The sequence below is a fragment of the Hyla sarda genome, chromosome 2, assembly GCF_029499605.1.
Source record: "Hyla sarda isolate aHylSar1 chromosome 2, aHylSar1.hap1, whole genome shotgun sequence".
Classification (NCBI taxonomy): Eukaryota; Metazoa; Chordata; class Amphibia; order Anura; family Hylidae; genus Hyla; species Hyla sarda.
In genome coordinates this window covers 237344484-237372130 of record NC_079190.1, presented here as the reverse complement: position 1 = coordinate 237372130, position 27647 = coordinate 237344484, and positions in this window count along the sequence as shown.

The window sequence follows — 27647 nt, the reverse complement described above, 5'->3', positions numbered from 1 at the left end:
TCAGAGAGAAAACCCCCCCACTCCGAGTGGTTTCTAAAGTGTCAGTTGTGCAGCGTAAAATTTGGTCGCATAAATAGTCGCACAGACGTTGCGACTAAAATTTAGGCGCTAGAACCGAGAAGATCGGTTGGACTTCAGTAAATGAGGGCCATTGTGTATAGAGGAAGATGGAGGCACTTAAGTGAAGGAAAGTCTGGAAGCATGGGGGCTCTGTGTTTGGTGGAAGTCTGGAGCTATTGCAGATGTGGGGGAGTCTGAAGGCATTGTGTGTGTGGGGAGTATCAAAATATTGTGTGGGGCAGTCTGGAGGCATTTGGGTGGAGTATAAAAGTATTGTGGGTGGGAGGGGTCTATGGCATGGGGGTGTTTAAAGGCATTGGGGATAGTCTGAAGATGTGGAGGAGGGAATTTGGAGGGATTTGGGGGTGAGGCTGGAGACATTGTGTGTGGGAGGCTGGAGGCATTGGGTGAAGGGAAGTCTGGAAGCATTGTGTGTGGAGGAAGTCTGGAGCTATTGTGGATGTGGAGGAGTCTGAAGGCATTGTGTGTGTGGGGGGGTCTCAAAGTATTGTGTGGGGGCAGTATGGAGGCATTTGGGGAAAGTATGAAGGTATTGTGGGTGGGGGAAATCTGGAGGCATGGGGGAGTTTGAAGACATTGGGTAGAGTCTGAAGATGTGGAGAGGGGAGTTTGGAAGGATTTGGGGGTGAGGCTGGATAAATTGTGTGTAGGGGGAGGCTGGAGGTATTTAGGGGGGCTAGAGGCATTGTTTATGGGGAACGCTGAAGGCATTGTTTAATTTTTTTGGAGGTACTGTGTGTAGGGGGAGTCTGAAGACATTGGCCCTCATTTACTAAGAGTGGAGTGCTGGTTTGTGTTTCTTTTTTGTGTTTCCAACCTTTTTTTCACTTGGTATTTACTAATCTGTCGCACTTTTCCCGATATTTTTATTCTCAGGGAAAAATTCTGTCAGTACAGTAATTTCTGTTGCATGGTTCTGTCGCATGGTAATTTGTCGCAGGGTTTTCTGTCGCACTGTAAATTCTGTCACAGGCAGATTTATTTCTGTTGCACTGGAGCTCCACACCGGCGTGGTGACACAGGAGTTGGGTATAGATTCGTAATTGCTTTTTATTGAAAATCATAAAAAGTGGCAATACATGGTACGACTACACGTTTCTGAGGGGCTCCCTCCTTCCTCAGGTCTGATTTACAATGTGTGGATACAGTTAATATATTTCCATAAATACATTAACCCATTAAACATTTGAAGTTTGCCGGGTATGAATGCCATTGGAGGCTGAGTATGACATCAGCCTCTAGGGTCTATTGGTGGTGCATAGGAATGCATGGGCTAGATCTATAACATTGTGATTTTTTGCCCATTGAAATCAATGGGCCCATTGTGGTCTATGGAGCTCTTGTGGCAATGGCGTAGAAGGCTAACCAGCAGGGTCCTGGTAGTAATGCAGATGGGAGACCCTGGTGTGGGTTCAATTCCCAGATTTATATACAGTATTGGGATTAGGCTAGACATGATTATGTGAACCTTGGGAACTAGGTCAATTGGATTCCACACATTAACCTAGTTGCCTGTTCCAATTAACCTAGTTGCCCATTTATGATATCCAATTGACCTAGTTCTCACGGTTCAAACACTTTCTTAACTATCAATTGACCCATATATGTCTATCCTAATTAAAATATAATCCCAACACTGTATATCACCCCAGGAATTTAACCCACACCAGGGTCTCCCATCCACAGGACCCTGCTGTTTAGCTTTCTACCCCATTTGCCACAAGATCCCCATAGACCACAATGTGCCCATTGATTTCAATGGGCAAAAAATCACAATGTTATATATCTAGCCCATTCATTCCTATACACCACCAATAGACCCTGGAGGCTGACGCCATACTCAGCCTCCAATGGCATTCAAACCGGGCAAACTTCAAATGTTTAATGGCTTAATGTATTCATGGAAATATGTATATATAATGTACTGTAAGGGCAGGATCTGCTCCCCCAGTATAAATACACAACCGCATTTGGGGTTGAGCACCTCCAGCCATTTGAGACCACGTTTTTTGTTGTTTGTTTAAATTTTATATTTGGAAGTGTGTAAACTCCACATGTAATGCGCCTTGAATATCTTCCAGGCAGCATTAGGGTATCACAGTTTGCCTCTCTCCTCCCATTGTATGTGTGCTCAGCCACGCTGGAGGGTACCAGGGAGAACGTTGTGAGTCGACTGAATGCTGCCATAATTGCCCACTGTCCCCTGTTTTGCTTATCACGCACAGGTAGGATTAGTGTTAGGTCCCACGCCATTTGCGAAATCTTGGCGTTGGTGTGCGGGCTCTGGTATGTCCTTCATATAAGGATATACTGGTGAATGTCTCAATTTTAACATCAGTGTTGAGGGATAGCCAATGTCATTGTATACATCTACCACAGTAGTGCACCCATATTCCTGTAAAGTACTGAATTCACACACTGTAAATCGGAACTGAGGAAGGAGGGAGACACATATAGATAGATGTATATATATATATATATATATATATATATATAATATATATATGAGTATATCTATATATATATAAATATATATGTATATACAAATTCAATAGAAGAAAAGATGTAGCAACTCACCAATTGCTTGAAGACATTCAAGCGATTGGTGAGTTGCTACGTCTTTTCTTCTATTGAATTTGTATACATCACTTGAGAGCCACCTGACGTATAGCACCACCTTGCTTAGGATCGTAGGAGTTAACCCCATCAGTGCTGACCATCCGCACACATCTGCAGTAGCCTAGCTAGCCTTCTCTTTACTCATTCATATATATATATATATATATATATATATATATATATATATATATGAGTATATATATTTTTTTTTTCTTTTTTTGGGAATCACCATCATTACTGAAACAATAGCAAAAAAAAGTTTGAAAAGACTCATAACAAATGTGTTAATAAAGCAAAAACCTTGCTTAAATATTAAATTGTGCACATTTTTTAAAAAAAAATTACAAGTAAGAATTGCTTGAAAAAGACGAGGCAGGCAAAGGAGCAAACAGCAAGACAATTTACTCCGCTTTCTGAAACTTTATCTATGCTCTAAAGTGTCGGGTTTTCTTCCCAGATAATTCACATGAATTTCAGAGTGGTTTTTGGAAAAGACGAGTGATTTTTACTGAATTGTAGGGAACACGCCCCTTTTCCCGAAAACAATGCCCTTTTTGTAGTTATTTTTTTCCACTCTGAGTGATTCAGATTTTGTCGGGTTCTTTCTGTCAGACATTCAGAATTTAGGTGAGAAAACCCGACAAAAAGAGTCGGAATCATGTTAGTAAATGAGGGTCATTGTGTATGGGGGTATCTGGAGGCAAAGGAGAAAGTCTGGAGGTATTGTGTGTGTGTGTGTGTGTGTGTGTGGGGGGGGGTATGAAGGTGTTGTGTGTTGGGGAGATCTGGAGGCATTTGGGGGAGCCTTGAGGAATTTTGAGGGATTCTGGAGGCATTGTGTGTGTGTGTGTGTGTGTGGGGGGGGGGGGGATCTGGAGGCATGGGGGAAGTCTGGAAGCATTTGGGGAAATTCTTTCATGATAAGCTTTTTACAGGGGTGTTATACATAAAGGGGCAAATTACCTATAGAGTACAGCAGAATTATTACTGTTTGGAACCCTATGGGTGGGGGAAAGGGGATGATGATACTGGAAAAGTGCAGAGCCTAAGATGTTTGTCTGGCAGGTTTTGCAGTAAAGAGTTTTGGTATAAAAATCGTCATGGCAGTCTGGGGCAGATGGAGAAGAAAAGAGAATGTCAACTTCTCTGATTAGAAAAGATGTTGCCTAAATATGCTAATATATAGAGAGATAAAGCTCAAATAACCAATCAAAATGTAACATGATGATTTTGACGTCATAACTAAACATCCCTTTTTTGTCAAATGTAAAAACAATGTAATTTCTTGTAATTAAACAGAACTCCTTGGGCAGCTCTTTAGGGAGCATGCTGAGAAGGAGATATAATACCAACATTCTGTCTGGTGTGTATTCCTCAGCAGTATATAGCAGCAGTCACTCACATTTTAATGTCTCACCTCAAGCCATCCTTGACAGTTGGTGTTAGAAGTGGGATTTCTGTGCCCTGGACCAAGGGAAGAGCCAAGTCTGGTGGACCGACACTTTCGCAGCCATCCAGGGGAAACCAGAACTGTCCAAACTAGGAGTCAAATCTCCACAAGAACACGGTAAGCCTGCTGATTTCTTTATGAAACTGTAGCTTATGGGTGTCTTTTGGGCAGGCCTTGGAGCCTGGGAAATGGCTTCTGTCGACCCGCTATGACTAGCCCTAGCTACGGGGAATCTTCCCCGCTGTGTGGTCTCAATTTCTAAGAGTTCTGAGAGTTTTTGGTCACCGGTGACTGACTGCCGCTTTAAATAAGCTCAGAAGGCATAAAATCAGGGGAGATTTTTGCAGCCTTATAAAAAAACAATGTACTCCTTAATGAAAACAATAATTATCATGACAAGAATTTAACTATGAGAGACTTTTTATTTTTTTATTTTTGAGTCTTTAAAAATAGATTATTTTTTCTTGCTTGGGTTTAATTTCGATTTTTTGATCTATCCAGTGGATTCAGTCAAGGGAATTAAGAGTGCCCTAGATTTTTGTGTTCGAAGTCACTGGTAACTTTTGGTTGATTGTACTCCTGATATCTTTTGTATGTATCAGATTTTAATCTGATAGCTTTTGATTTGATTCAGCTGAGTATCTTTTTCTGTATCAGAGGATGTTTTTGTGGCAGCTTACTGATATCTTTTATGGCATACTTGAGCAAAAAAATTACTCCCATATCTATTGTGGTGTATCAGGAAAAGATTTAGATTAGAAGAAAAGAGTAGTATCAGAGATAACCTTTGGTTGTTACTGTTCGCACCCTTTGTTTGGTGTTTAGTATCAATTTTTGTTTGGCCAATCCACTGAGAGTTTTTGTTAATAGGGTAATTACATGGTCCTCACTACTCCCCCCCCCCCCAAAAAAAATAAATAAATAAATAAATTCCTTAAGAAAACTTTGAAATGGTTAAACTTTGATAGATGTGAACAGTCTGCAGCCAGACTTAGATGGAAAGGTAGAACTGTATTTAAATGTGTCATGTGTTAATTGAGCCCTAATGTTTTATCTCCAAAGAAATGGATGACTGAGCTGTGCCAAGGGAAGGATCTATGAGTGTGTATAAAAGGGTGCAGAGTGTGCAAAGCAAGTTTCAAAGCTGTGTCTGTGTTGTAAACTAAGTTGTTGAGTAGGATTGGTTGTCACATTGTCTCCTAAAGAATGTTCCTTGGGGATTTTGGATGGTGTTTGAGTGGACAAATGGCTGTGTGTATTGTGTTGAGGAAGTTGGTGGTTTTGGTCTGGGAGTTGATGGTGTGTACAAGGGGTGCTCCAGGGGATACATGTGAGGTAGGAGCGTTTTGATGGAAAAGCATGTGGATATTAAGGCAGTTGAAAGTTTGGAATATACTGATGGTTAATGGATAGAGGTATTCATATCCAGCAGTGTCATTTACAGTATTTATATACAGTTATAAGCTGAAAGGCAAAGGGAAATGTAAAGGTGACTGCTACTGTTTAGGAGGATCGAAAACAGTATGCTACAGAAGGCACAGATGAATGTGGGATTAGCAGAGTTGAAAGTGTTCATGTAAGTGATATTATGGTACAAGAATGTAGAAGAGTCCAAAGAGTTTGTTGAAACTGTAAAAGGTGTTAATCCTTTGTTCAGGAATGTTTGATGCTGTGGAATGCCTATGGTATGCTAGATCTCTAGGAAAGCTGTGTGTATGTAGTCATGTTATGACGTTCATAGAATGGTTGCATATGTGTGATGTGTATTAATGAATCAGGAATGTATGGAATATGACCAGTCAATGTTTTCTCTGTGAAGTTGTTTTGTGTTGTAATGGATCCTTTTTAGATTGGTATAGGACAAAAGAAAATCCACATAGTATTAATTGAACCTATTTAATGCTATTTTATTAATTTCAGGAATTTCATTAATGTATCAGGAAATGTGATTAATTGTCTGATTATATTACAGGAGTAACAAGAGAAGAAGTTTTTTTTAAATAAGATAAAAAGGAAGAAAGTGATCACTATTTAATTGATAAATATTACCTAAATATTTAAAATCAGCAAATTTTTCCCCACCAAAAGAGCGCTATCTATTTTTTATTTTTTTACACTTTTGTTGAGGGTGTGGGCCCTGTGTGTTATGTGGGCCCTGTGTGTTGTATGTCGTTATTGTTACATGTTACATGTGTCTTGTATGTCTCTTTATGTAAAGTAACACAGAAATCCAGTCAGACACTGGACGTTCAAAGGTTGTTGAAGACTGACCTAGCTTGAGGAAAAGCAGAAGGCCAAGCTCAAAGGGGCGGTGACTGGTGACATAGGGGATTGGGAGGAGAAAGGGGGGTATCCTTGAAAGGTGGGGCCATATAGGACGAATGACAGCCTCCTCTTCTGATATACACAAATCACCCTTGAAGAAAATGTGTGTGTGTGTGTGTATATATATATATATATATATATATATATATATTTATTTACTGTTTTAAACTGAGTATGTTTATAGGACCTGTGTACACAATGTGATATACCTATACATTCTACATTGCACTTATTTGAACAATACCAAATTTTGAGTGAATAACCATATAATGATATTTTTTTTCTCTTTCTCCTTCTTCCCCTTTTGGTAGCTTTGCTACTCTCAGATTATGATTAAAATTGTTTTGAATTTATGAGATTAAGAGCCATGATAAAATATCAAAGAATACATGGTTGATGCTGAGTAATAAATGTAAGTTTGTTTCAAGTAATGTAGAGATGTAATACATAAGACAGGATATCTGGTGATCACATGCAGGATGAAGTTCTACTGCAATAAACCACTCAATCTGAGCTGTTGGTTCAGAAAGTAGAGTTGAAGGTATTCACTGATATATGTAAGATATTTGAAGGTATGACACAATGAGTATGGGTACACTTTTATTACTGCCCACAAATATGGGCCTATTGAAGTAAAGGTTTTCTTGAATCATGGGGGGAACCAATCTGATGATTTTGACGTCATAACTAAACCTCCCTTTTTTGTCAAATGTAAAAACAATGTACATCCATGTAATTAAACAGAACTCCTTGGGCAGCTCTTTAGGGAGTATGCTGAGAAGGAGATATGATACCAACATTCTGTCTAGTGTGTATTCCTTGTGCCATCACTCAGCAGTATATAGCGGCAGTCACTCACATTTTAATGCCTCACCTCAAGCCATCCTTGACAATAGCACTGTAGTCTACATAGCCAACAGATATACAGTAGGTATTGTGCACTGATTCTTTTTTGAGCCATTGTTTGTCTTTGATTGAAAATTATTTGGTTGGAGTTGCAGTAAGCAAATTTTCTGAGGGTTGCCCAGAGCTGAAAAATGTTGGGAAACACTGACCTATACCGTATACTTATATGGGGCTTTGGTATAATAACTATGCAAAATATGATCAGTGGTTAACCTCTATCAGGCCATGTCCCTCTTCGTTCATTTGTGGGAATGTAGCACAAACTTTAACTTGCAAGAAGCCTCTATGGATTGTTTTTCCTGCAGAAATCAAAGATGCTAGATGTGTAGTATACAATCCAATATAGTATGGTGACCTTGGTGTATGCGTCTATTTTTTGTACTCATTTTTTACTTAGTACTGGAAGCCATTTGATAGAGGGCTAAGTTGGGGCTAAGAGTTGGCCTGCATTACATCTAACACTAACCCCCACCCATTATTACCCTGATACCCACTGACACCAGGGGTATGGGATAGCGCCTGGTACTGTCAGGCCTAGAGCATTATTTTTTAATTTTTTTTTATTTAAAGTAATCCAGTTCTTCTTCTTGTAGAACAAAAAAAAATAAAAAAATAAAAAGAGAAAAAATAAAAACTACAACAAAAAAATTTATGCTCCATGACTGGGCATCAGTAGCAGACTGGCAATGGCCAAAATAATTGGCACTTGCCACCATGGTATGTCAGGCTGTTACTGCTTTATTTTGTACCTGCCTGGTAATGGAAAATAGGGGGGATTCATTTTTTCCATAAATTAATAGATTACAAGATAGAAAATGTGGTATTTCCCCTAATTTCCATAACCAGACAGTCTCAAAACAAAATAGCAGCAGCCAAGCATTGCAAGGTTGGCAAGTGCAATTTATTTTAGCTGTTTTAAGCCCAATAATACTAGCCTGTTACTCTATTCTGTGGCTTAGTAATGCCACTATTAACCCCTTAAAGACCCAGTCATTTTACACCTCAGGACCCGGCCATTTTTTGCAATTCTGATCACTGTCACTTTAAACATTAATAACTCTGGAATGCTTTTAGTTATTATTCTGATTCCGAGATTGTTTTTTCGTGACATATTCTACTTTAACATAGTGGTAAAATTTTGTGGTATCTTGCATCCTTTCTTGGTGTAAAATCCCAAAATTTTATGAAAAATTTGAAAATTTAGCATTTTTTTTACTTTGAAGCTCTCTGCTTGTAAGGAAAATGGATATTCCAAATAATTTTTTTTATTCACATATACAATATGTCTATTTTATGTTTGCATCATAAAATTTACGTGTTTTTACTTTTGGAAGACACCAGAGGGCTTCAAAGTTCAGCAGCAATTTTCCCATTTTTCACAAAATTTCCAAACTCACAATTTTTCATGGACCAGTTCAGGTTTGAAGTGGATTTGAAGGGTCTTCATATTAGAAATACCCCACAAATGACCCCATTATAAAAACTGCACCCCCCAAAGTATTCAAAATGGCATTCAGTCCGCGTTTTAACCCTTTAGGTGTTTCACAGGAATAACAGCAAAGTGAAGGAGAAAATTCACAATCTCCATTTTTTACACTCGCATGTTCTTGTAGACACAATTTTTGAATTTTTACAAGGGGAAAAAGGAGAAAATGTATACTTATATTTGTAGGCCAATTTCTCTCGAGTAAGCACATACCTCATATGTCTATGTAAAGTGTTCGGCGGGCGCAGTAGAGGGCTCAGAAGCGAAGGAGCGACAAGGGGATTTTGGAGAGTACGTTTTTTTTAAATGGTTTTTGGGGGGCATGTTGCATTTAGGAAGCCCCTATGGTGCCAGAACAGCCAAAATCCCCCACATGCCATACAATTTTGGAAACTAGACCCCTTGAGGTACGTAACAAGGAATAAAGTGAGCCTTAATACCCCACAGGAGTTTCACGACTTTTGCATATGTAAAAAAATAAAAATAAAATTTCACTAAAATGTGTGTTTCCCCCCAAATTTCACATTTTTGCAAAGGTTAATAGCAGAAAATACCCCCCAAACATTGTAACCCCATCTCTTCTGAGTATGAAGGTACCCCATAAGTTGACCTGAAGTGCACTACGGGCGAACTACAATGCTCAGAAGAGAAGGAGTCATATTTGGCATTTTGAGAGCAAATTTTGCTCGGGGGGCATGTCACATTTAGGAAGCCCATATGGTGCCAGGACAGCAAAATAACCCCCACATGGCATACCATTTTGGAAACTAGATCCCTTGAGGAACGTAACAAGGCGTAAAGTGAGCATTTACCCCCCACTGGTGTCTGTCATATCTTTGGAACAGTGGGCTGTACAACATTTTTAATTTGCACAGCCCACTCTTCCAAAGATCTGTCAGACACCTGTGAGGTGTAAATTCTCACTGCACTCCTCATTACATTCCGTGAGTGGTGTAGTTTCCGAAATGGGGTCACATGTGGGGTTTTGTTTTTTTTGCGTTTGTCAAAACCGCTGTAACAATCAGCTACCCCTGTGCAAATCACCTCAAATGTACATGGCGCACTCTCCCTTCTGGGCCTTGTTGTGCGCCCCCAGAACACTTTACGCCTACATATGGGGTATCTCCGTACTCGGGAGAAATTGCGTTACAAATTTTGGGGGGGCTTTTTTCCCCTTTACCTCTTGTCAAAATGAAAAGTATAGGGCAACACCAGCATGTTAGTGTCAAAAGTTTATTTTTTTACACTAACATGCTGGTGTAGACCCCAACTTCACCTTTTCATAAGGGGTGAAAGGAGAAAAAGACCCCCAAGATTTGTTAGTCAATTTCTCCCGAGTACGGCGATACCCCATATATGACCCTAAACTGTTGCCTTGAAATACGACAGGGCTCCAAAGTGAGAGCGCCATGCGCATTTGAGGCCGAAATTAGGGATTTGCATAGGGGTGGACATAGGGGTATTCTACGCCAGTGATTCCCAAACAGGGTGCCTCCAGCTGTTGCAAAACTCCCAGCATGCCTGAACAGTCAACGGCTGTCCGGCAATACTGGGAGTTGTTGTTTTGCAACAGCTGGAGGCTCCATTTTGGAAAGAGTGGCGTACCAGGCGTTTTTCATTTTTATTGGGGAGGGAGGGGGGCTGTGTAGGGGTATGTGTATATGTAGTGTTTTTTACTTTTTATTTTATTTTGTGTAAGTGTAGTGTAGTGTTTTTAGGGTACAGTCACACGGGCCGGGGATTACAGCGAGTTTGAGCTGCCGCACAAAATTTGCTGCATTGCAAACTTGCAGCCCGATACTCACTGTAAGCCCCCTGCCCATGTGAATGTACCCTGTACATTCACAGGGGGGGGGGGGGGGGGGACCTCCAGCTGTTGCAAAATTACTACTCCCAGCATCCCTGAGAATGTGGTTTTGCAACAGCTGGAGGCACACGGATTGGGAAACACTGAGTTAGGAAACAATGTTTCCCAACCAGTGTGCCTCCATCTGTTGCAAAACCACAACTCCCAAACATTCTCAGGCATGCTGGGAGTAGTAGTTCGGCAACATCTTTAGAGCCAGATGTTGCCGAACTACAACTCCCAGCATGCTTGGAGTTGTAGTTTTGAAACATCTGGAGGACTACAGTTTGCAGACCACTAATACAGTGGTTCCCAATCTGCGCCCTTCCAGATGTTACAGAACTACAACTCCCAGCATGCCTGGACAGTAAGGACATGCTGAGGATGTGTAGTTTTGCAACATCTGGAAGGGCAAAGTGGTCCAAAAACTGTGGACCTCCAGATGTTGCAAAACTGCAACTCCCAGCATGCCCAGACGCCAAGGGCTGTCTGGGCATGCTGGGAGTTGTAGTTTACAGGGTCCTATTACAGCAATGCATGTCGCTTTACGGCGACGTGCATTGCTGTAAAGGGCCCGACCGCGGCTGAAGATCTACTCACCTGTCGCCGCCGCCGCCATCTTCATCGCCGGGATCTGGGTCTTCAGGGACGAGGTAAGTACCGGGGCAGGTCCCCAGCACTCCCCCGTCCCCCGCCGCGTCCTCCGGTCTTCCTCCCGTCCTCTCCGGACTTCCAGGGGCCGGGCAGGGTGGGAGGAAGTAACCGCCCCCCCCCCCCTCCTGCAATTGGTCGGTTAACTAACCGACGGATCGCAGGGAATAGGAGGAGGTGGCAGGCTTGCCACCTCGCTCCTATTCTTTAGCATGGTCCTGGCTGTCTGTGACAGCCGGGATCATGCGAAATTACCGGGCGGTCGGGTCCCAGAGACCCGATCAGCTCGGTATCGCCGCAGATCGCAAGGGCGATTTCCCTACATGGCCCCCCTCGGCGTTTGCCCTGGATGCCTGCTGAAGGATTTCAGCAGGCATCCGGTTCCGATCTCTGCCCGGCGAGTGGCAGAGACCGGAAAACGCAAGGACGTACGGGGACGTCCTGGGTCCTTAAGAGGTTAAAGGGGTTATCCTGGAAAAAACTTTTATATATATATATATATATATATATATATATCAACTGGCTCCAGAAAGTTAAACAGATTTGTAAATTACTTCTATTGAAAAATCTTAATCCTTTCAGTACTTATGAGCTTCTGAAGTTAAGGTTGTTCTTTTCTGTCTAAGTCCTCTCTGATGACACCTGTCTCGGGAAACGCCCAGTTTAGAAGCAAATCCCCATAGCAAACCTCTTCTAAACTGGCCGTTTCCCGAGACAGGTGTCATCAGAGAGCACTTAGACAGAAAAGAACAACCTTAACTTCAGAAGCTCATAAGTACATAAAGGATTAAGATTTTTTATTAGAAGTAATTTACAAATCTGTTTAACTTTCTGGAGCCAGTTGAAATATATAAAAATGTTTTTTCCTGGAATACCCCTTTAAGCAAAAAAAAATTGAAAGTGTGATAAAAAGACACACACAGTTTAAAAATAAACAAATCGTGTTTCTTCTGTTCTTATCTTAAAGGGGTACTACACCCCTAGATGATGGCCACCACGCCCCCTCCCATAGACTTGTATTGAGGGGTGGGCCGTTACATCACGAGCAGCGGGACCCCGGCGATCTGACATTTTATCCCCTATCGTTTGAATAGGGGATAAGATGTCTAGGGGCGGAGTACCCCTATAAAGTAGTCCTGGCCTTCTTCTTGTAAAAAAAAGAAAACATTTTGGTAGTAGAAAACATACCTTTCCTGGCCAACATCTGTGCGTACTGCTGGCAGAAAGTTTTGCTGTTTCTATCTGGACAACCCCATAACCATCAGCAATTGGCAGCAAGCCAGCGCTATGTATAGCAGCATTGGCTTGCTGTGTTAAGCTAGGTGATACATAAGACATTCCTAGCTTACTGTATGTAAGCAGGTCTGCTTGAGGTGAACTGGACATTGTTTGCCTTCATATTGAAGGAACCATTTTATGGTTCTATGGGAATAGTTCACTCAACACTAAATGTGTTTAACTGGTATATACCAGATTCCTCCTTCTGGCTGAGAGAATGGCTGGGCTATAGAAGCTCCATTCAAACGCCAGCATGTTCTACTATAAATAGGATATGTAGCAGTGTTTATGAATGGGCCTTTCTCACATACAAAAATGTTGACTCTAGATGTCAGCAAAGTAGTCAATTCACAGTATTTACCTAAATCCAGCATATGGCAAACTACATTCAAAATAACAGCATAAGATCAGGGCTGGTGCAAGGATTTTTGTCACCCTAGGCAAAACCAAATTTTGATGCTCTTGGCTCCAAGTGATTACAGCTAAATGTAGTGACTTACAAGTGGCGTCTTTGGTCAGAGTTGTTAACTTTTTTTCTTCATCTGGTCCAGAGCCTTATGAAGACTACTCCAGCCATCGCCGAATCTGCCAGACAAACATTTTAGACTACTCATTCCAGTACAATTCTCACTTCTGTACTAACTATCCAAGTGTATTCCAAACAGTAATAGTTCCCACTTTACACCCCTCATATAGCAGGCCCCCTCACATTGCCCCACAAAGCAGGCCCCTCACATTGCCTCCATATATCAGATCCCACACACTGCCCCCATAAAGCAGGCTTCTCACAATATCCCCATATAGCAGGCCTCTTCACATTGTCCCCATATAGCTTCCCCATTGCTTCTATATTCCCTCACATTGCCCTCATATTCTCTTACATGTTCGCCATATAGTTGGCATCTCACGTTTCCCCCATATAGCAGGCTTCTTCACATTGTCCTCATATAGCTTCCCCATTGCTTCTGTATTCCCTCACATTGCCCTCATATTCTCTTACATTTCCCCCATATAGTTGGCATCTCACGTTTCCCCCATATAGCAGGCCACTTCACATTGCCCCCATATTCCCTCACATTGCTTCCATATTACCTTACATTGTCCCCATATTCACTCACATTTCCCCTATATTCCCTCACATTGCCCCCATATAGCTGGCCCCCTCAGATTGCCCCCATGTTTCCTGACATTGCCCCTTTATTTATGCAAATTTCCCTTTATTTATGCAAATTGCCCCCATATTCACTCACATTGTCTTCCTATTCAATCACATGCACCTCCATATTCCCTCACATTGCCTTCGTATTTCTTTACATTACCCCCATACAGCAAGCATCTCACATTGCCCCATATAGCAGGCTTCTTCACAATGCCCCCATATAACAGACTTCCTCACAATGCCCAAATATTCCCTCACATTGCCCCATATTCCCTCACATTGCCCCATATTCCTCACATTACCCCCATATTTACTCAAATTGGCCCCACATACACCAACATCTCCTCCATTTTTCTCAGACTGCCCCCATATTTACTCATATTTACCCCATATTAACTCACGTTGCCCCCATAATAACCAACACTGCCCCCACATTTACTCACATTGGGGGAGATTTATCAAAACCTGTCCAGAGGAAAAGTTGCCCAGTTTCCCATAGCAACAAATCAGATCACTTCTTTCATTTTGCAGAAGCCTTATTAAAAATGAAAGAAGCGAGATGATTGGTTGCTATGGGCAACTTTTCCTCTGGACAGGTTATGATAAATCTCCCCCATTGCACCTATATACATTTACATGCACTAATGAAAAACAAAATACAAAAAAACAGTACCAACCTCTTCATCGTTCGCCAGAAGCTCTTGGTGCTTCTCTTTTCGGCTCTTATTTTTTCTGTGCAGGTAGTTTGATACAGAGCCGCCATGTGCACAGAAAGCTCTACCTGAACTGACAGGGTTCCATGCTATTACGCACAGTGCTTTGAACTCTGCAAACACACTTTAATGCTCCCCTCGCTCGTGGGTCCTTAACCTGTGTCCCCATCCCTGGGCACTTAAGATTTTCTGGTAGCAGGATCTTATCTGGGATACTGCAGATGGAAATTGAAATCTGGAGAATTCTTATAGGCAAAAGGTGGCCTACAATCAGAAAATTAAAAACAATTAGAAAAAAAAGGAACACATTTTAGTATCTGACACAATTGAGTAAGAAAATAAAAAAATCGAGCCAGTACATTCCCTTTAAGAACATCCATCATGCTACTGAACTTCTACCAACTGGGAAACCCAGACAGCTACAAAATTGTCAAGGATGGTAGAGAACCACAAGTAATTTACTAAAAACACCAAAATAGGCTGAAAAAAAGACACCTCTTTAGAGCTAATGACTATTCTGATCTATGTCTCGCAGTAGAGGATACTCTTCATTCCAGACAAATCCTGTAAAACTCTATCCTCGGAAGAAGCTTATGTCTACCCAGAGGTCCAGAGAGATCTTGACCAACCTCCCGATAAAGAAGGAAGGATTGTCCGGCACCAGGTATGCTCTAAAAGATTGCTTTTATTCATGCCATAGCAAGGAAACAGACATCACAGGACTGTGGTAATCTGACGCGTTTCGCTCTCTCTTGAGCTTAAACGTAGACTAAATTCAACAGACCAACATGCAAATTTAAAACAGGGACTCGATGGTCACATGATAAAATACCTGACATAGGTAGTAATAATAAAAACCCGGCATGGAAATCATCTGTTAGTATTACAGAATGGGTTGGATCCTACCTTTAGTGCGTTATTCGCTGTGTGTTTATCCTATGAGTGTGAATATACTCCAAACATTAAGTGCAAAAATCGACAGGTATGCACACAATAGATTGCGGTATGTTGATATCGTGCATGTATAGGTCAATAGTAGAATGGGATAATCTACCTCATTGACTAAAAAACTCAAAGATCTGAATACATGGATATATATGTTAAAATCACATGCATTAAATGGATTACGGCATGTCAATATCACACATGCACGGGTAAATAATGGAAAAGGATAAGCAACCTCTTTCTATGTGTAGTTCTGAGACCTACGTGCATGTATACATATACTAAAAGATGATATATATGCCATGAATTAATAGATGTACATAAATAAATTGAAACACTGTACAATTTGCTCTGTTTTGGTTTACATATATATCCATTATGTATTAATACTATAATTATCAGTAAACGCACTCTAATGGGTATCAAAACACACTAGGCGGAATCACCCTCCCAACACTCGCACCAAGAGAAATTATTGGTCTACAAAAAATATATAAATATAAAACATTATAAGGGGCTACTGCGCTCGGAGCATCCGGGGAGGCATATAACGCTAGACTATATTCTTATGTACAAGTCATGATTAAATCTAAGCGTTTGTTCATTCCCCGCGGGTATCTGGTATCCAAAAGAAATATCCAATATGTCTCTCTATTGAGGAGGCGTTTTCTCGCATCGCCTCCTCTAATACCTATCTTAACCTTTTCTATACCAGACACCCGCAGGGAATCCAACTCCCCCGCGTGCACATCCCGAAAATGGCGTGATAACATGGAAATGCCTACTCCTTCACTCCTACTGTCGGAGATGTGTCTCCTGATTCTTGTTTTAAGGGTATTAGTAGTGCACCCTATATATTGCATGTTACACTTGGTGCATGTGGCCACATAAACTAACATGGTAGTATTGCAGTTAATGTATTCACGTAGTTGGTATGATTTTTTAGTTACACAAGACATTATTTCTTTAGAGTGGTGCATATATTTGCATGTAATACATCGGTTGTGACCACAACCCCAATTCCCTACAATATCCAACCAATTACCCTGTTTAATTTTATCCTTTGTCTTGTATTCTCCTTTTTTAGAATTGAATAGACTTGGTGATAGGGAGGATAGGGAGGCTCCGGAGGTGAGAGGTCACCACTGCATTTGGACGTTTACTGTTTCCCGATCGTCCTGCTCCCATAGCTGTGGAGGAGCTACACACCTACGCCAAGCATTAATCATGGAAACACTCTCCACAGGAGGGGGAGAGCTACTAAGTCAAGCGGCACTGGGAGACCTACAAGTATTGGGTCCAGACCGAGCAACAAAAGCACGCTCGGTGTTCCAAGATTTTGCTGCACCTGCTATGAATGTAGCCCCCCCAGACATGCTGACTCTAACCCGGCAGATGGAGGACCTCATGATAAAAGAAATGAGAACATGGTGGGATCACCAAACCTTAACCACGTACCTGGAGAAAAGCTTGGTCCCACGTGGCCTAAGACTGAAAAAAAGACCAGTCAAGAACTATTCCCAAAAATTTATTAACAAATGGGATTTGGCTCTCCTGGATTGCTCTGCGAAACTGATATCCTATATCATTGAAGAAGAGGAATCAGAGCTTCAAACCATGCAAAAGGAGCTGGACACACTAAAAGAATCACTGTTGCCATATAAGAATCATGAAGAGTTTGCCAAGTTGGAACAAAGTATTCTCAAGAAATTGGATCTAGTGGAAAGTAATATTATGGAGATCAAAAAAACGAAATTCCGCAGAGATACGGAGGATTACAACAATGATCAAGTTTTTTCTTGGCACCTTCATAGAGAGGCGCAAGGTGACAAACCGAAAATCCATCTTTGCGTACTCCACGCTCCAAATCTAGGCGCAGACGCAGACCAAGCTCAAGATCCCCCAGAAGAGTGAGCTTTTCTGAAACAGGAGGCCCACAAGACGTGGGATTTTAAGCAACGAATACTGATACCAATGTGAATAGAAACATGGAGCAAAGTGCGGCTCCAAAAAACCGATGGGGCCAAAAAGGAGACGAAAAACCAGGAGGGCCGGCCGCCGACATCGGAGGCAAGAGATACGCCTTGAGGTCACTCCTCACTCCGAGGTGAGCACAGTTATAAATTTATCTGCGTGTACCCTCACTACTCCCCAAATTACCCTGTTGAGCAAAGGACTGAACTTTGTACCTACTTGCACATTTAATTTATTTAACACCTTGTTGGATGTCAATAGACTAGCACGAGGATTAACATTACAGAGACACTTTTTTTCATTAGAGGATAATAATCAGCTAGCAAGTTCGGAAGTGGAACCCTCACCATTACAACAGGTGGACTTGTGTATGAGTATGGACTTTAAAGATCAGATGAATATGGTTCATTTGCGCAGCTTGCAATGTGAAAATTATGTGGTTAATGATGCATTGGATGTTCCGTTCCACTCCACCAACCCTGGGTTCTATCCTGTGGCCTCCCGATCGGAGGCCCTGGATAGATTCCAGGAGTTGGTGGAGAGGGACATTGTGCACTTGCATGAAAAAATAGTGTCAAAACATACACCTGATAACTTGAATAAAGGAGAAAGGATGGCACTAAAACAACTGAGCGAGAATAACTATATTGTCACACATAATGCAGACAAGGGGGGTAATGTGATTCTTGATTCTGATCTGTATAAACAGTTAAACATAGAGCTCCTTTCAGACGGTGACACCTATAGGAAACTCAGTAGCGATCCAACAAAAACAATTCAAACTAAGCTAAAAAGAGTTTTGGAAGAGGGCGTTGCTATGGGTGTTCTCAGCAGTAAGTTGGCAGAATATCTACATGTAGAGGCCCCAGTAGTTCCTGTGTTTCACTCACTCCCCAAGGTGCATAAAGGGGTATTTCCACCTCCCCTTAGACCGATCGTGGCGGGCATAGAATCGGTCACTGAGCGCCTTGGGGAGTGGGTGGACCACTATTTGCAACCCCTCACTAAAATCACGCCCACTTTTTTACAGGATACCAAACATGTCATTAATATTTTAGATCAGAAAGAGTGGAGTGAACATATGTCTTGGGCTACCTGTGATGTAGTGGGATTATATCCATCCATCCCATGGGATGCGGGTCTTACTGCCCTGGCATGTCATTTGGATCAATTTAGCAGTTACTCCCCGGGTCTGAAGGAATTTATCGTCATGGCTACTGAATTTTTGTTGCAGCACAATTATTTTATGTTTGATGGCGATTTCTTCCTTCAGACCCGGGGAGCGTCCATGGGTGCCAAATATTCACCCTCCTTCGCAAACATTTTCATGTTTTATTGGGAGCAGCAATTTTTGTTTACACCCAGTAACCCTTTTTTTGAGAACATCTGCTGGATAGGGCGTTACATAGATGATTTATTGATTATCTGGGGGAGTACAGAATGTCGTTTTTTTTAGTTTGTTTCTTATATTAATAATAATCATTTAAATCTTAAATTTACAGCTCAGTTTAGTAGCACCTCAGTCAATTTTTTGGACATCTCCCTATCCAGCAGAGAGTCTAAGATTGTCGTCGTCCCCTACAGAAAGGAGACGGCGACAAATTCAGTCCTTATGGCATCCTCCTGCCACCCAAAGCATGTGGTCCAGAATATCCCCTTCGGGGAGATGTGCAGAACCAAGAGGAACTGCTCTGATCCTGTACAATGGGAAAAAGAGATAGGAGAGCTTAAAAGCAGATTTGCCAGAAGGGGCTATACAGAGGACTGTCTTAATAAGGCTCAGAAAAGAGTAGAAGGCATTAATAGAGAGCAATTGATTAAATATACTGGGAAAAGAAAAAGGGCAAATAGTTCACAAAATACCAAAAATAAACAAAAAAGAGCAGTTTTTGTTACCACATACAGTGCGCAATTTGCCCAAATTAAAAATATAATCCATAAGTATACACCAGTTCTAGAGGGAGACCCAATACTGAGGGAGGTGGTTAAGGAGGGTATCATGGCGGTCTCCAGAAAAGCACCCTCATTGGGTTCCTCCCTATCACCAAGTCTATTCAATTCTAAAAAAGAAGAATACAAGACAAAGGATAAAATTAAACAGGGTAATTGGTTGGATATTGTAGGGAATTGGGGTTGTGGTCACAACCGATGTATTACATGCAAATATATGCACCACTCTAAAGAAATAATGTCTTGTGTAACTAAAAAATCATACCAACTACGTGAATACATTAACTGCAATACTACCATGTTAGTTTATGTGGCCACATGCACCAAGTGTAACATGCAATATGTAGGGTGCACTACTAATACCCTTAAAACAAGAATCAGGAGACACATCTCCGACAGTAGGAGTGAAGGAGTAGGCATTTCCATGTTATCACGCCATTTTCGGGATGTGCACGCGGGGGAGTTGGATTCCCTGCGGGTGTCTGGTATAGAAAAGGTTAAGATAGGTATTAGAGGAGGCGATGCGAGAAAACGCCTCCTCAATAGAGAGACATATTGGATATTTCTTTTGGATACCAGATACCCGCGGGGAATGAACAAACGCTTAGATTTAATCATGACTTGTACATAAGAATATAGTCTAGCGTTATATGCCTCCCCGGATGCTCCGAGCGCCGTAGCCCCTTATAATGTTTTATATTTATATGTTTTTGGTAGACCAATAATTTCTCTTGGTGCGAGTGTTGGGAGGGTGATTCTGCCTAGTGTGTTTTGATACCCATTAGAGTGCGTTTACTGATAATTATAGTATTAATATGTAATGGATATATATGTAAACCAAAACAGAGCAAATTGTACAGTGTTTCAATTTATTTATGTACATCTATTAATTCATGGCATATATATCATCTTTTAGTATATGTATACATGCACGTAGGTCTCAGAACTACACATAGAAAGAGGTTGCTTATCCTTTTCCATTATTTACCCGTGCATGTGTGATATTGACATGCCGTAATCCATTTAATGCATGTGATTTTAACATATATATCCATGTATTCAGATCTTTGAGTTTTTTAGTCAATGAGGTAGATTATCCCATTCTACTATTGACCTATACATGCACGATATCAACATACCGCAATCTATTGTGTGCATACCTGTCGATTTTTGCACTTAATGTTTGGAGTATATTCACACTCATAGGATAAACACACAGCGAAAAACGCACTAAAGGTAGGATCCAACCCATTCTGTAATACTAACAGATGATATCCATGCCGGGTTTTTATTATTACTACCTATGTCAGGTATTTTATCATGTGACCATCGAGTCCCTGTTTTAAATTTGCATGTTGGTCTGTTGAATTTAGTCTACGTTTAAGCTCAAGAGAGAGCGAAACGCGTCAGATTACCACAGTCCTGTGATGTCTGTTTCCTTGCTATGGCATGAATAAAAGCAATCTTTTAGAGCATACCTGGTGCCGGACAATCCTTCCTTCTATACGCTGTTGAAGCCGGGGCGGGACCAGCGGGTCCGTGACAGCACAGGTGTGTCGGAGATTCGGCTCCGGAGGTGAGCGGACACCACTGCATTTGAACCTCCCGATAAAGTTTCTAAGGTAAGATATTGTGATTAATTCCTCTGTTTGTTTTACCAGGCTGTTTGGACTATGGATGCTTTTGTGGTGTCCCGATACAGGAGTTGGCCCTGTCAGGTAAACCTTGCCTCAGGTGCATGTGCTGTGCCCCACTGCTCAGGTGCTGCATTGAACTGCTCTATAGTTTTTATTCTGTTAATTTATATGTACATTGCCTTTAATCAATGTCTTTAAAGGAGTACTCGGTGGAAAACATATTTTTTTGAAAAAACTGGTTCCAGAAAGTTAAACAGATTTGTAAATGACTTCTATAAAAAAAATCCTTCCAGTACAAATGAACTGCTGTATGTTCCACAGGAAGTTGAGTTGTTCTTTTCTGTCTGACCACAGTGCTCTCTGCTGACACCTCTGTCCATATCAGGAACTGTCCAGAGTAGAAGCAAATCCCCATAGCAAACCTTTCCTGATCTGGACAGTTCCTGACACAAACAGAGATGTCAGCAGAGAGCACTGTGGTCAGACTGAAAAGAGCTACTCAACTTCCTCTGGAGCATACAGCAGCTGATAAGTACTGGAAGGATGAAGATTTTTTTATAGAAGTAATTTAATCTGTATTTAATCAGTTTATTTAAAAAAAATGTTTTACACTGGAGTACCCCTTCAAGGGAAGTTATGCAGAGGGAACTGGTTGACTCCTCTTGACCAATGGGAGGCCCCTTAGCTTAGTCCTTATATAATGTAGAGAGGAGGAGTTAGGGAGTCAGGAATTAGTCGAGTGTGAGAGGAGAAGAGAGGAGCTGAGGTAGCAAGCTGGTAAAGAGTGAGGAGAAAGTTTGAGGTGTTCCTGGAGAGAGTCTGACAAGAAGTCTAAAAATATACAGCCACACAATTCTTAAGAACCCCATTGCACAGGTACAGTTCTAAGCCTGGTGAGAAGCTAGAAACTCTGGGGAAATATTATTCAGTCAGTCTAAAGTCAGCGTGGGTTGTCTAAAAAATAAGTCCCAGTCAATTCAAGTACAAGTCAGTCAAGTCAAGTAGCAAAGAATAAGCATAAGTATGAGGAAGGAGTAAGGACTCCCTGGGTTAATTCTGCATTCTCCCTTACTGTGAGCTGCTATGTAAAGGACTTTACCTCAGAAAAGATTCAGTTTTTCCATAACCTTGCATCTGGGGTTATTTAATCGCCCCAGTGCTAGGCCCAGGATGATCTGCCTAAACTTTGGAAACATGGTGGTTAACGTTATCCTGGCGTCACTAACTATGCATTACATCATTCACACTGCACCCACCCATCTTGCAGGACATGTCAGACTTATTTCTTAATTTTACATTTTGGATTGTAAACTTTTCCCCTTTTTAGTACTTTGGATTTTGTTCTATTTTATACCCTGGCATGTGTCTTAGGCCATTTTTCTTTATTCATGTTATTTGCACTTCAGAGACTTCCCATTTAAACTCTCAGATTGTGGGAGCTGTTGTTTTCAGTGATGTCTGCATGTTTTGCAAGTCCCTCATGTTATATGTTGCACTTTTTCTCTACAGGACCCATCTTCCAACCAAAGAAACAGAGTGGCTTTTTTCAAGAAGGGGAATATGCAGTGTCCCACTAAGTGTCTCTGAAAAATAGGAGTGTTATTTTGGATACCTGTATCTTTAAAGCTGATGTGTGTTTGTGTTGTTGAACAGTTTTATTTGCTGTTCATATGTGATTATACTGCTTTATGATGTGTTTCACTGTTATTGACCTTTGTACTGACTGTGAGTAAGGCAGTGCAAATAAGAAAGCCCACTGCCTTATTGCACAACATTAAGAACTTTTCAGATAGTGGGTGAAGCCTGCTGTAGCCCAACCTCTCAGTAGTCAGGGGAAGTAAATCCTGTTGAGTCAAAAGGATAGATAGAATAAAGAAAGCATTAAAGAGTACCTGTCATCAAACTAAACTTTTAATTAGGTACGAGCGAATCAAATCTGACAAATCAGAATTCGTAATGCTCACGCCAGCTTCAGGCTGTATCATACTGCCACCATATGTTCTCCTCATGCTGATGCCACCTCCAGAATTCGTTATGAATTTCAGGAAAAAATTGCTTCACATCGAATCCGAATTCGATCACACGATTCGCTTAATTAAACTCCATTTAGTGTGGTCCAGGCTCCAGGGCATCTAAAATCGCGGTTCCACATGTGAGGAGATGGGGCAAGGAACTCTGGGAAGGTTGCAGGTCGGGTAGGCGGGATTACCCTGAATCACATGCATCATGCAGCCTATCAGCAGCCAGCCACCACTGTGATGTCACAGCCCTATATAATCGGCAGCCATCTTGCAGCCAGTCACATCAGCATTTTATTTCAGAGAGAGCATTTCACTGCAGGGAGAGTTAGAGCATTGTGTACCTTTCACAGGAAAACAGCTTCACAGCAGCGATTCACCACAAGCCCAAATCACTGCATAAAATCACTGACAGAGAGAGAAAGTACACTTTTGGGTGTAATACACAGCAACTTCACTTCTGCAGTGGGATGTACAGCAACTCTAAAGATTAAAGGGGCCAGTTAGGCAGAGCAGTAAAAGCCATTGTCACCTGCTATTAGTGCCTAATAGTACTGTACTGGGCTCTACTACACAGCGATTCTGTACTGCTGCAGTTGGTTGTACAACAAAACTGTAAAGCTAACAGGGGCCAGTTAGGGTGAGCAAGAAAGGCCACAGTCACCTGATTACAGTGCCTAATACAGGTTGCATAGCGGAGCTTATTGTTCTCTCATAAGTGTAACCTGTGCGTACATAGGTAATGTATGTTTTTTTTCCTGAAAAACTAATTTTGGCCTAGTTACTGTGAAAGGCCAGCCAAAGCAACACCCTTGTTTCTGTAGCCTTATACAGTTTTAAGCAGACCATATTGTTCAGCTCTCATAAGTGTAAACTGTAGGTACAACTACGTGGTGTACGTTTTTTTTTTCCTGAAAAACTAATTTGGGCCTAGTTACTGTGAAAGGCCAGCCAAAGCTACACCCTTGTTTCTGTAGCCTTATACAGTTTTAAGCTGAGCGTATTGTCCAGCTCTCATAAGTGTAAACTGTAGGTACACCTATGTGGTATACTTTTTTTTTGTCCTGAAAAACTAATTTGGGCCTAGCTACTGTGAAAGGCCCGTCAAAGCTACATACATGTTTTTGTAGCCTCATACAGTTTGTAGTGGAGCGTATTGTCCACCTCTCATAAGTGTAAACTGTACGTACACTTACGTGATATCCTTTATATATTCTCCTGTTAAACTAGTTTGGGCCTAGTTACTGTGAAAGGCCAGCCAAAGCCTGTCTTATTCTGCCACCATATGTTCTCCTCATGGTGATGCCAGTTCCAGGCTGTCTCATAGTGCCACCATATGTTCTCCTCATGCTGATGCCAGCTCCAGGCTGTCTCATTCTGCCACAATATTTTCTCCTCATGCTGATGCCAACTTCAGGCTGTCTCATTCTGCCACAATATGTTCTCCTCATGCTGATGCAACCTCCAGGCTATCTCATTCTGCCACCATATGTTCTCCTCATGCTGATAGCAGCTCCAGACTGTCTCATTCTGCCACAAAATGTTCTCCTCATGCTGATGCCACCTTCAGGCTGTCTCATTCTGCCACCATGTGCTCTCCTCATGCTGATGCCAGCTCCAGGCTGTCTCCTTCTGACAACCATATGTTCTTCTCACGCTGTTGCCAACTCCAGGCTGCCTCCTTCTGCCACCATATGTTCTCCTCATGCTGATGCCAGCTCCAAGCTGTCTCATACTGCCACCATATGTTCTCCTCATGCTGATGCCAGCTCCAGCCTGTCTCATTGTGCCACCATATGTTCTCCTCATGCTGCCATCAACTCCAGGCTTTGTCATTCCACCACTTTATGGTCTCCTCATGCTGCCTTTATATATTCTCCTGTTAAACTAATTTGGGCCTAGTTACTGTGAAAGGCCAGCCAAAGCCTGTCTTATTCTGCCACCATATGTTCTCCTCATGGTGATGCCAGTTCCAGGCTGTCTCATAGTGCCACCATATGTTCTCCTCATGCTGATGCTAGCTCCAGGCTGTCTCATTCTGCCACAATATGTTCTCCTCATGCTGATGCCAACTTCAGGCAGTCTCATTCTGCCACAATATGTTCTCCTCATGCAGATGCAAGCTCCAGGCTTCCTCATTCTGCCACCATATGTTCTCCTCATGCTGATGCCAGCTCCAGGCTGTCTTATTCTGCCACCATATGTTCTCCTCATGCTGATGCCAGCTCCAGGCTGTCTCATACTGCCACCATATGTTCTCCTCATTCTGATGCAACCTCCAGGCTGTCTCATTCTGCCACCATATGTTCTCCTCAAGCTGATAGCAGCTCCAGAATGTCTCATTCTGCCACAATATGTTCTCCTCATGCTGATGCCACCTTCAGGCTGTCTCATTCTGCCACCATGTGCTCTCCTCATGCTGATGCCAGCTCCAGGCGGTCTCCTTCTGACAACCATATGTTCTCACGCTGTTGCCAGCTCCAGGCTGCCTCCTTCTGCCACCATATGTTCTCCTCATGCTCACGCCAGCTTCAGGCTGTATCATACTGCCACGATATGTTCTCCTCATGCTGATGCCACCTCCAGGTTGTCTCATTCTGCCACCATATGTTCTCCTCATGCTGATGCCAGCTCCAGGCTATCTCATACTGCTACCATATGTTCTCCTCATGCTGATGCCAGCTCCAGCCTGTCTCATTGTGCCACCATATGTTCTCCTCATGCTGCCATCAACTCCAGGCTTTGTCATTCCACCACTTTATGGTCTCCTCATGCTGCTGCCAACTCCAGGCTGTGTCATTCAGCCTCTATATGTTCTCCTCTTGCTGCTGTTAACTCCAGGCTGTGTCAGTCTGTCAGATTATGATCTCCTCATGCTGCTGCCACCTCCAGGCTGTGTCACTGTGCCACCATGTGGTCTCCTCATGCTGCTGGCACATTAAATAAAAGGTTTTTAGGTTCATTTATTTGAAATCTTTAATTTAAATGTTAAAAAATATCTTCAATCTTTTCAGTTGTGAGGCCGCATGGTCTCGTCAGGCTGTTGCCACCTCCAGGCTGGGTCATTCTGCCCCTATATGGTCTCCTCATGCAGCCGCCACCTCCACGCTGTGTCACTCTGCTTCCATATGGTCTCCTCATACTGATGTCAACTCCAAGCTCTGTCATTGTGTTCCTCTGCGACAGTGATTCTAATAGCAACACCTCTAATCTGCATGTCATACTGAATAACAGTATTATTTTACTAACACAGCACACTCTCTATGCGTGTTACGGCAAGGCAAAGTGTTCTACACCCCTATTGAGGCTCTCTGTCACCCAGAAATAGCCATTTTTAATAGCGATTTGCAGGGAACAAATTTGGACCAAACCGAATATTTCCGGTAAATTCGGCGGATCAGCCGAATCTAATTTTTCAAAAATTCGCTCATCTCTACTTTTAATATATTGTTCCTTATATAATTATAAGACACTTTGCTATTTACTTGATGTTAAAATTATCAACTTTTATATGTTTTTAATGTGATTGAAAAAGCGGCCACTAGGTTGCTCTGTTCTGTACCCTGCACAAGTCAAACAGTTAGTCCAAACTCAGGAAGTGCGTGCCGGGCATAGCGAGTCACAGCTCTCACAGGCTTCAATGATGTCGCCCCTGCTGGGGAACGCCCACTTTCTCCTGACGGTAGCTCACACAATGGGAGCAAAGGGAACAGTATGATACAGAGATTTTTAAAGCTTGGAAATTTTTTATAGGGCAAGAGGGGTGTTAGGAGTAGTTAGAGTAGTTAGGAGTAGTGAGAATCTGAGTTAGTTTAGAAAATATGGCTTGGTGACAGTTACTCTTTAAGCTCTTTTTTCTTATACTTGTCCTTCTGTAAATATATTGTTTTACTATGATAAAGCTCATGTTTTTTTTACACCTGCCAGACTAATACAGGCTACAAACACGAGAAAAGCCAGTGTCAACTATATGCACCTATTTCTTTCTGCCCCCAACTTCTAGGGATGTGACACTTGATAACTTAGATTAAGAAGGCCAAGGAGCATAGATAGGCCTTAGTGCTTTAGATTTAGTGGAGCACATCAGCTCCTGTACTGTGAAGATCCTACATCCTGGAACATTTTTTAAAATCTATTCTAAGGGAACGAGCAAGAGGAGAAGTAACAAGACAAAAACAAGAGTGTGGGGAAAGATGTAAAGATCCTCATAACAGGTCTTCAGCTTTTTATCCCCTGGAAATAAGCAATAATGCTTCCCATTAGATAACAGCAAGCAGAGGAATTAAGAAACTGATACAGTGAGCACATTTAAGAATTGTATACATATTTATCATACAAGAGTAAGCTTTATTTGCTGAACCTGGAGATATACATGTGGACTAGATGTTCCTTAACTGTTATTGCATTGATAGGAATCAAGCTGGATACAGAATCTCCTACTGGTATTCACGTGACAGAGAATATTCAGCCACATAAAACAGTCTGTGATTTAGTATAACAAAATTAATTTGCCCTAAAATAATCAGATAACAAGTGTGTTACAGTTTCCTTAAAAACAGCAACGTATTCAAGCTGAGCAGAAAAGATAATAGAGATTTGTCTGTCTGTG